This window comes from Lolium rigidum, chromosome 1 (genome assembly GCF_022539505.1).
Source record: "Lolium rigidum isolate FL_2022 chromosome 1, APGP_CSIRO_Lrig_0.1, whole genome shotgun sequence".
Taxonomy (NCBI): domain Eukaryota; kingdom Viridiplantae; phylum Streptophyta; class Magnoliopsida; order Poales; family Poaceae; genus Lolium; species Lolium rigidum.
Genome location: NC_061508.1, coordinates 152317888 through 152327911, shown reverse-complemented (window position 1 = coordinate 152327911; position 10024 = coordinate 152317888).

Sequence of the window (10024 nt, the reverse complement as noted above, 5' to 3'; positions counted from 1 at the left end):
GGAGTCTTGTTCTCGTTGACATAGTCACGGGCTAGATTTTGCTTGAATTTCCGGAATGCGTCGGCCATCTTATGAAGAGCGAACTGTTTGACTAGCCTCCTCCTCTCCTTGTTTTCCTCAATCTTGTTACCCTCCTCATCGAATTTGTTGTATTCGGAGGTAGAACGAAATGTTCCATAAGCTTTTTGAAGCAATCTTTTTTTGTTCTCTTATCGACAAAAGTGGAACCAATTCGTGCCTTCTTTGGCTCATTCCACTCCTGGACGGTGATCGAGACGTTGTCTCTAACAACGGCTCCGCATTGGTTGATAAACTTGGTGGCGTTCTTGCGGGGCTCCAGCGGCCTGCCGGTTGCACTGTCGACAACCTCGATGGTACATGTTTCTCCTTGTTTCATCGTCTTGGTTGCGCCACGCTTTGACGACGTACTCGATTGTTTCGACGATCCGGCCGAGGGCTAAAATAAGAAAGAGAGTCGCGCGCGTTAGTACACACATATTTATTCAAATCAGTTAGTTTGTATCACCAGAGGCTCAATGTATATATATACCTCGGTGCCGGAGGTGGTTGCTACTTCCAATTGAAGATCGTCATTTATCGACGTTTGTTCGGCATCATCTTGCTGACGGCCTTCATCTTGACCGTCAAGGTTCAGATAAGAAGAGATATCATCTTCTTCTTGTTCGGTCGGCACATATAGAATATCGCCGTTTATGATGCCGAACATATGGTCTTCAGCGTCCGGATCATAGCTGGCCATAATCGGGTCAGCTCTATCGTCCGCCATATGTCAGTCCTGAAAACATGTAGTAAAAACAAATTAATTGTGTATATGCATTATCACATCTCTTCTACATATAAAGAGAGAGGGCGACGAGGGAGGCGACAGGGGGGACGCAGTGACCGCGTGACCGAGAGACCGGTGGCGGTGGCGAAAGGGCGGTGGCGGTGCCGAGGACACATAACCCTCGCCGCCCCCTCTCGATCCCAAAAAAATGGGAGAGATCGATGGAGGGGCCGGGGCGCTGCCGGGCGCCGCCCTAGTGCGTGTGTGTGGCGCGCGCCCCGACCGGCCGCCGGCCTCCCTCTCCCCCTAGATCTGGTACGTTTTATTAAGTCAAAAAAGTCAAAATTTTAAGTCAAAATTGTTAAGTTTTAATTTTATTAAGTCAAGATTTTAGTTAATTAAGTAAATTTGTTGTTCAATAAAAAAAAGTGTAATTAAATTTGTAACTCCGTTTTAGTTTTGTTTTTTGAATTTGTAACTAAGTTTTTTAGTTTTTTGAATTGTTACTAAGTTCTTCACATATAATACACGTCCACAAAGTTGTTTCGTTTTTAATTAAAAAAAACTTAGTTACAAATTTAAAAACTTAGTTACAAATAAAAAATAAATAAATAAACTTAGTTACAAATTAGTTCTTCACATACACGTTTACAATTTAATTGAGTTACAATTTTAATTAAAAAAATTAGTTATGATTTAAAAAAAAACCAAAAAAAAAAACCAAAAAAACCGGCCAGGCCCCTGGCCGGCCCTTCTCTCCTCCTCTCTGTGCTTCGTCTCTGCTGAGCGCTGCAGCGACGACGGCCGGGAGGGCGGCAGCGGCGAGGGATACTGGGCAGCGGCGAGGGTCGGCGGCGGTGCCGTCGTCTCCATCGTCGATATGCGCGGCGCGGCAGGAGCTAGCGGCGGCCGGGGAGAGGAGATCTAGCGCGCGCGGACGGGGAAGGGCCGGCAACATCGAACATACACGGCTGCGGCGACGGACGACGGCGGCGACGGACAACGGCGGCGGCGCGGCGACGGACAACGGCGGCGGCGTGTCTCCGGGGCGGCGTTGTCGATCGGTCTCCGGGCGGCGGCGTCTGCTTCGCGCGAGAAATGGCGAAGTGTTCGGTGCGGCCGTTCCGCTTTTGTATTTATACGTCGGACCTTGAGACCAACCGCGACTAAAGGCTTTTTTTGTCGGGTTTCTCGAATCAATCAGTGTGGTTTCTCGAATCACTCCAAATTTCATGTATCATCAGTGTGGTTTCTCGAATCAATTGAATCATTCGAAAATGGACACCAAACACATCACGGGTAATATAATTCACATGATCCATTCAATAAAGTTTGGTACAATAAATTATTACACATCATTTCTTCCCTTGTGTCCCTGCTTGCTTACGATTGTGCCGTATCCATGGAGCATCCTCATCATTTAACTTAATGTTTGGGTCGGTGTTCACTTTGAAGGGCGGAATTTTAGCAAACATATTATAATCTTCTGACATGTCTGTCTTGTCCTCCACTCCCACGATGTTTCTTTTCCCTGAAAGAACAATGTGGCGCTTTGGATCATCGCATGATGTACTGATCGTTTTCTTATCTTTCCATTTCCTCGGTTTTCTACTCATGTCCTTCACATAGAAAACCTGAGCGACATCTTTCGCTAGGACGAATGGTTCGTCAAGGTAACCAAGATTGTTGAAATCCACCATTGTCATTCCGTATTGCTGGTCCACCTTTACCCCACCTCCCGTTAGCTTGAACCATTTGCACCAGAACAAAGGGACCTTAAAGGAGGGTCCATAGTCAAGTTCCCATATCTCCTCTATGTAACCATAATATGTGACCTTTTTCCCATTCTCGGTTGCTACATCAAAGCGGACACCACTGTTTTGGTTGGTGCTCTTTTTATCTTGGGTAATCGTGTAAAATGTATTCCCATTTATCTCGTACCCTTGGAAAGTCGTTATAGTCGAAGATGGTGTCTTGGCCAACATGTACAGCTGATCTACAACATCATCGTCATTCATTAAATGTTTTCTCAACCAACTGCCGGAAGTCTCCATGTGGGCCTTCCTAATCCAGGATTCGAGGCTTCCCGGGTTGTCCGAGCGTAAAATATTCTTGTGTTTCTCAAAGTACGGAGCCACCAAGCTGGAATTGGTCAGAACTGTGTGGTGTGCTTCAGTCATAGAATGGCCGTCCATACATATCGTTGATTTCCTTCCGATCGTGCCTTTTCCACTTAGTCTCCCCTCGTGCTGCGATCGAGGAAGACCAATCGGCTTAAGGTCAGGAACAAAGTCAACACAAAACTCAATTACCTCCTCATTTCCATAGCCCTTGGCGATGCTTCCTTCTGGCCTAGCACGGTTACGAACATATTTCTTTAATACTCCCATGAACCTCTCGAAGGGGAACATATTGTGTAGAAATACAGGACCGAGAATGGAAATCTCTTCGACTAGGTGAACCAGGAGGTGCGTCATAATATTGAAGAAGGATGGCGGGAACACCAACTCGAAACTGACAAGACATTGGACCACATCGTTCTGTAACCGTGGTAGAACTTCTGGATTGATTACCTTTTGAGAGATTGCATTGAGGAATGCACATAGCTTCACAATGGCTACTCGAACATTTTCCGGCAGGAGCCCCCTCAAAGCAATCGGAAGCAATTGCATCATAATCACGTGGCAGTCGTGAGACTTCAGGTTTTGGAACTTTTTCTCCGCCATGTTTATTATTCCCTTTATATTGGACGAGAATCCTGACGGGACCTTCATACTGCTCAGGCATTCAAAAAAGATGACCTTCTCTTCTTTGGTCAGAGCGTAGCTGGCACGACCTTGAAACCATTCCGGATGCCGGTCATCAGGGTCTTTCAAACGTTGCTGGTCCTGTCGTGCTTCATTTGTATCATTTGTCTTCCCATACACGCCCAAGAAGCTTAGGAGGTTCACGCAAATATTCTTCGTAACATGCATCACGTCGATTGCAGAGCGGACATCTAGGACTTTCCAATATTCTAGCTCCCGAATATAGATTTCTTCTTCCACATGGCTGCGTGCCCGTCAGCTCCCTTCAGAACTGATTGTCCGCCAGGACCCTTTCCAAAGATGACTTTCAAATCCTTGACCATATCAAATACCTCAGCACCAGTGCGTTCCGCAGGCTTCGGCCGGTGATCTGCCTTGCCGTTTGATACGTCTCCAACGTATCGATAATTTCTTGTGTTCCATGCCACATTATTGATGTTATCTACATGTTTTATGCACACTTTATGTCATATTCGTGCATTTTCTGGAACTAACCTATTAACAAGATGCCGAAGTGCCGGTTCCTCGTTTTCTGCTGTTTTTGGTTTCGAAATCCTAGTAACGAAATATTCTCGGAATCGGACGAAATCAACGCCAAAGTTCCTATTTTCATCGGAAGCATCCAGAACACCCGGGAAGGACCGGAGGGGGCCACGGGGCCACCAAACCCTAGGCTGGCGCGGCCGAGGGGGGCCGCGCCGCCCTATGGTGTGGCCCCCTGTCAGCCCTCCTGCGCCGCCTCTTCGCCTATATAAAGCCCCCGGATCGGAAAACCCGATACCAATTGACGAAACCCACGAAACTTTCCGCAGCCGCCGCCATCGCGAAGCCAAGATCCGGGGACAGGATCTCCGTTCCGGCACCCTGCCGGAGCGGGGAAGTGCCCCCGGAAGGCTTCTCCATCGACACCGCTGCCATCTCCACCGCCATCTCCATCACCGCTGCTGCTCCCATGAGGAGGGAGTAGTTCTCCATCGAGGCTCGGGGCTGTACCGGTAGCTATGTGGTTCATCTCTCTCCTATGTAGTTCAATACAATAATCTCATGAGCTGCCTTACATGATTGAGATTCATATGATGATGCTTGTAATCTAGATGTCATTATGCTAGTCAAGTGAGTTTTACTTATGTGATCTCCGGAGACTCCTCGTCCCACGTGTGTAAAGGTGACGAGTGTGTGCACCGTGTGGGTCTCTTAGGCTAGATTTCACGGAATACTTATTCACCGTTGAATGGCATAGTGAGGTGCTTATTTATATCTCTTTATGATTGCAATGTGTTTGTATCACAATTTATCTATGTGCTACTCTAGTGATTTGTTATTAAAGTAGTTTATTCCTCCCTGCATGTGTGCAAAGGTGACAGTGCGTGCACCGTGTTAGTACTTGGTTTATGCTATGATCATGATCTCTTGTAGATTGAGAAGTTAACTATTGCTATGATAATATTGATGTGATCTATTCCTCCTACATATGCATGAAGGTGACAAGTGTGCATGCTATGCTAGTACTTGGTTTAGTCTCGTTGATCTATCTTACACTAAAGGTTACTTAAACATGAGCATTATTGTGGAGCTTGTTAACTCCGGCATTGAGGGTTCGTGTAATCCTACGCAATGTGTTCATCATCCAACAAAAGTGTAGAGTATGCATTTATCTATTATGTTATGTGATCAATGTTGAGAGTGTCCACTAGTGAAAGTGTAATCCCTAGGCCTTGTTCCTAAATACCGCTGAGTTACTACTGCTTGTTTACTCGTACTCATCGCGTTACTACTGCTCGCAATACCACCACCATCAACTACACGCCAAGCACTTTTCCGGCACCGTTGCTACTGCTCATACTTATTTATACCACCTGTATTTCACTATCTCTTCGCCGAACTAGTGCACCTATTTGGTGTGTTGGGGACACAAGAGACTTCTTGCTTTGTGGTTGCAGGGTTGCATGAGAGGGATATCTTTGACCTCTTCCTCCCCGAGTTCGATAAACCTTGGGTATCCACTTAAGGGAAACTTGCTGCTGTTCTACAAACCTCTGCTCTTGGAGGCCCAACACTGTCTACAAGAATAGAAGCTCCCGTAGACATCAAGCACTTTTCCGGCGCCGTTGCCGGGGAGGAAAGGTAAAAAGGCACTCATACTCCGGTCCCAGGTAAAGTACTTTTCTGGCGCCGTTGTACGTGTGCTCGAAGCTATTTCCTTTAGATCCTGCAATTGCATCTTTTTGTTTCTTGTTTACACTAGTTTGGCATAATGTACAAGAGTGAGCTTCTTATTCTATTTCCTGATTTAAAACATGGATTGTTTGATGCGAAAATTAAAAAACCTATGAAATCTTCTTTGCATGCTGGTAGTAATATTAGTATGAACGCTTTGAACACCATTGTTGACAATAATATAGAAAGTTCTAAGCTTGGGGAAGCTGGTTTGCATGATATTTTTAGTCCCCCAAGCATTGAGGAGAAAATTTGCTTTGATGATTCTTTACCTCCTATTTATGATGATTATAATGATAGTGGTCTTTTGGTGCCACCTACTATGGAGAGTGAATTTGATTATGATTACAATATGCCTCCTACACTTGATGAGAATAATAATGATAGCTACTTTGTTGAATTTGCTCCCACTACAACTAATAAAACTGATTATGCTTATGTTGGGAGTAGTAATAATTTTGTGCATGAGACTCATGATAAGAATGTTTCATTTGATAGTTATATTGTTGAGTTTGCTCATGATGCTACTGAAAGTTATTATGAGAGAGGAAAATATGGTTGTAGAAATTTTCATGTTACTAAAATGCCTCTCTATGTGCTAAATTTTTTGAAGCTACACTTGTTTTATCTTCCTATGCTTGTTACTTTGCTCTTCATGAACTTGTTTATTTACAAGATTCCTATGCATAGGAAGCATGTTAGACTTAAATTTGTTTTGAATTTTCCTCTTGATGCTCTCTTTTGCTTCACATACTATTTCTTGCGAGTGCATCATTAAAACTGCTGAGCCCATCTTAACGGCTATAAAGAAAGAACTTCTTGGGAGATAACCCATGTGTTATTTTGCTACAGTACTTTGTTTTATATTTGTGTCTTGGAAGTTGTTTACTACTGTAGCAACCTCTCCTTATCTTAGTTTTGTGTTTTGTTGTGCCAAGTTAAGCCGTTGATAGAAAAGTAAGTACTAGATTTGGATTACTGCGCAGTTCCAGATTTCTTTGCTGTCACGAATCTGAGCCCACTGCCCTGCAGGAAGCTCAGAAAATTATGCCAATTTACGTGCATGATCCTCAGATATGTACGCAACTTTCATTCAATTTGAGCATTTTCATTTGAGCAAGTCTGGTGGCCTAATAAAATCCATCTTTACGGACTGTTCTGTTTTGACAGATTCTGCCTTTTATTTTGCATTGCCTCTTTTGCTATGTTGGATGAATTTCTTTGATCCATTAATGTCCAGTAGCTTTATGCAATGTCCAGAAGTGTTAAGAATGATTGTGTCACCTCTGAACATGTTAATTTTTATTGTCCACTAACCCTCTAATGAGTTGTTTCGAGTTTGGTGTGGAGGAAGTTTTCAAGGGTCAAGAGAGGAGGATGATATACTATGATCAAGGAGAGTGAAAGCTCTAAGCTTGGGGATGCACCCGGTGGTTCACCCCTGCATATATCAAGAAGACTCAAGCGTCTAAGCTTGGGGATGCCCAAGGCATCCCCTTCTTCATCGACAACATTATCAGGTTCCTCCCCTGAAACTATATTTTTATTCCATCACATCTTATGTGCTTTTTTCTTGGAGCGTCTGTTTGTTTGCTTTTGTTTTTGTTTGTGTTTGAATAAATTGGATTACATCATGCTTGTGTTGGAGAGAGACACGCTCCGCTGGTTCAAATGAACACATGTGTTCTTAGCTCATAATATTCATGGCGAAGTTTCCTCTTCGTTAAATTGTTATATGGTTGGAACTGGAAAATGATACATGTAGTAATTGCTATAAATGTCTTGGGTAATGTGATACTTGGCAATTGTTGTGCTCATGTTTAAGCTCTTGCATCATATACTTTGCACCCATTAGTGAAGAAATACATAGAGCATGCTAAAATTTGGTTTGCATAATTGGTCTCTCTAAGGTCTAGATAATTTCTAGTAAGGTGTTTGAACAACAAGGAAGACGATGTATAGTCTTATAATACTTGTAATATGTCTTTTATGTGAGTTTTGCTGTACTAGTTCATCCTTGTGTTTGCCTCAAACAACCTTGCTAGCCTAAACCTTGTATCGAGAGGGAATACTTCTCATGCATCCAAAATACTTGAGCCAACCACTATGCCATTTGTGTCCACCATACCTACCTACTACATGGTATTTCTCCGCCATTCCAAAGTAAATTGCTTGAGTGCTACCTTTAAACAATTCAAAATTTATTACCTCTTATTTGTGTCAATGTTTTATAGCTCATGAGGAAGTATGTGGTGTTTATCTTTCAATCTTGTTGGGCAACTTTCACCAATGGACTAGTGGCTTCATCCGCTTATCCAATAATTTTGCAAAAAGAGCTGGCAATGGGATTCCCGAGTCCCAAATTAATTAACAAAAATAGACACTCCTCCATGGTATGTGATTGTTGGACGGCACCCGAAGGATTCGGTTAGCCATGGCTTGTGTAAGCAAAGGTTGGGAGGAGTGTCATCATAATAAAACTAAAATAAAAGGGCACTCCTTCATGGTATGAGATTGTTGGCGAGGCACCCGAGGATTCGGTTAGCCATGGTTTGTGAAAGAAAGGTTGGAAGGAGTGCCATCCAAAAATAAAATAAAATGGGAGCCGCTCTTTGAAGGTTTGTCTGGCAAGGGGGTTAGAGTACCCGCTACCATTCGTTGACAACAACATACACCTCTCCAAACTTTATTTTTATGCTCTCTTTATGTTTTCAAAATCAAAGCTCTAGCACAAATATAGCAATCGATGCTTTTCCTCTATGAGGACCATTCTTTTACTTTCAATGTTGAGTCAGTTCACCTATCTCTCTCCATCTCAAGAAGCAAACACTTGTGTGAACTGTGCATTGATTCTTACATATTTGCATATTGCACTTGTTATATTGCTTTGCATTGACAATTATCCATGAGATATACATGTTATAAGTTGAAAGCAACCGCTGAAACTTCATCTTCCTTTGTGTTGCTTCAATGCCTTTACTTTGAATTATTGCTTTATGAGTTAACTCTTATGCAAGACTTATTGATGCTTGTCTTGAAGTGCTATTCATGAAAAGTCTTTGCTTTATGATTCAGTTGTTTACCCATGTCATATACATTGTTTTGATCGCTGCATTCACTACATATGCTTGTACAAATAGTATGATCAAGTTTATGATGGCATGTCACTCCAGAAATTATCTTTGTTATCGTTTTACCCGCTCGGGACGAGCGAGAACTAAGCTTGGGGATGCTGATACGTCTCCAACGTATCGATAATTTCTTGTGTTCCATGCCACATTATTGATGTTATCTACATGTTTTATGCACACTTTATGTCATATTCGTGCATTTTCCGGAACTAACCTATTAACAAGATGCCGAAGTGCCGGTTCCGTTTTCTCGCTGTTTTTGGTTTCGGAAATCCTAGTAACGAAATATTCTCGGAATCGGACGAAATCAACGCCAAAGTTCCTATTTTCATCGGAAGCATCCAGAACACCCGGGAAGGACCGGAGGGGGGCCACGGGGCCACCAAACCCTAGGGCTGGCGCGGCCGAGGGGGCCGCGCCGCCCTATGGTGTGGCCCCCTGTCAGCCCTCCTCGCGCCGCCTCTTCGCCTATATAAAGCCCCTGGATCAGAAAACCCGATACCAATTGACGAAACCCACGAAACCTTCCGGAGCCGCCGCCATCGCGAAGCCAAGATCCGGGGGACAGGATCTCTGTTCCGGCACCCTGCCGGAGCGGGGAAGTGCCCCGGAAGGCTTCTCCATCGACACCGCTGCCATCTCCACCGCCATCTCCATCACCGCTGCTGCTCCCATGAGGAGGGAGTAGTTCTCCATCGAGGCTCGGGGCTGTACCGGTAGCTATGTGGTTCATCTCTCTCCTATGTAGTTCAATACAATAATCTCATGAGCTGCCTTACATGATTGAGATTCATATGATGATGCTTGTAATCTAGATGTCATTATGCTAGTCAAGTGAGTTTTACTTATGTGATCTCCGGAGACTCCTCGTCCCACGTGTGTAAAGGTGACGAGTGTGTGCACCGTGTGGGTCTCTTAGGCTAGATTTCACAGAATACTTATTCACTCGTTGAATGGCATAGTGAGGTGCTTATTTATATCTCTTTATGATTGCAATGTGTTTGTATCACAATTTATCTATGTGCTACTCTAGTGATTTGTTATTAAAGTAGTTTATTCCTCCTGCATGTGTGCAAAGGTGA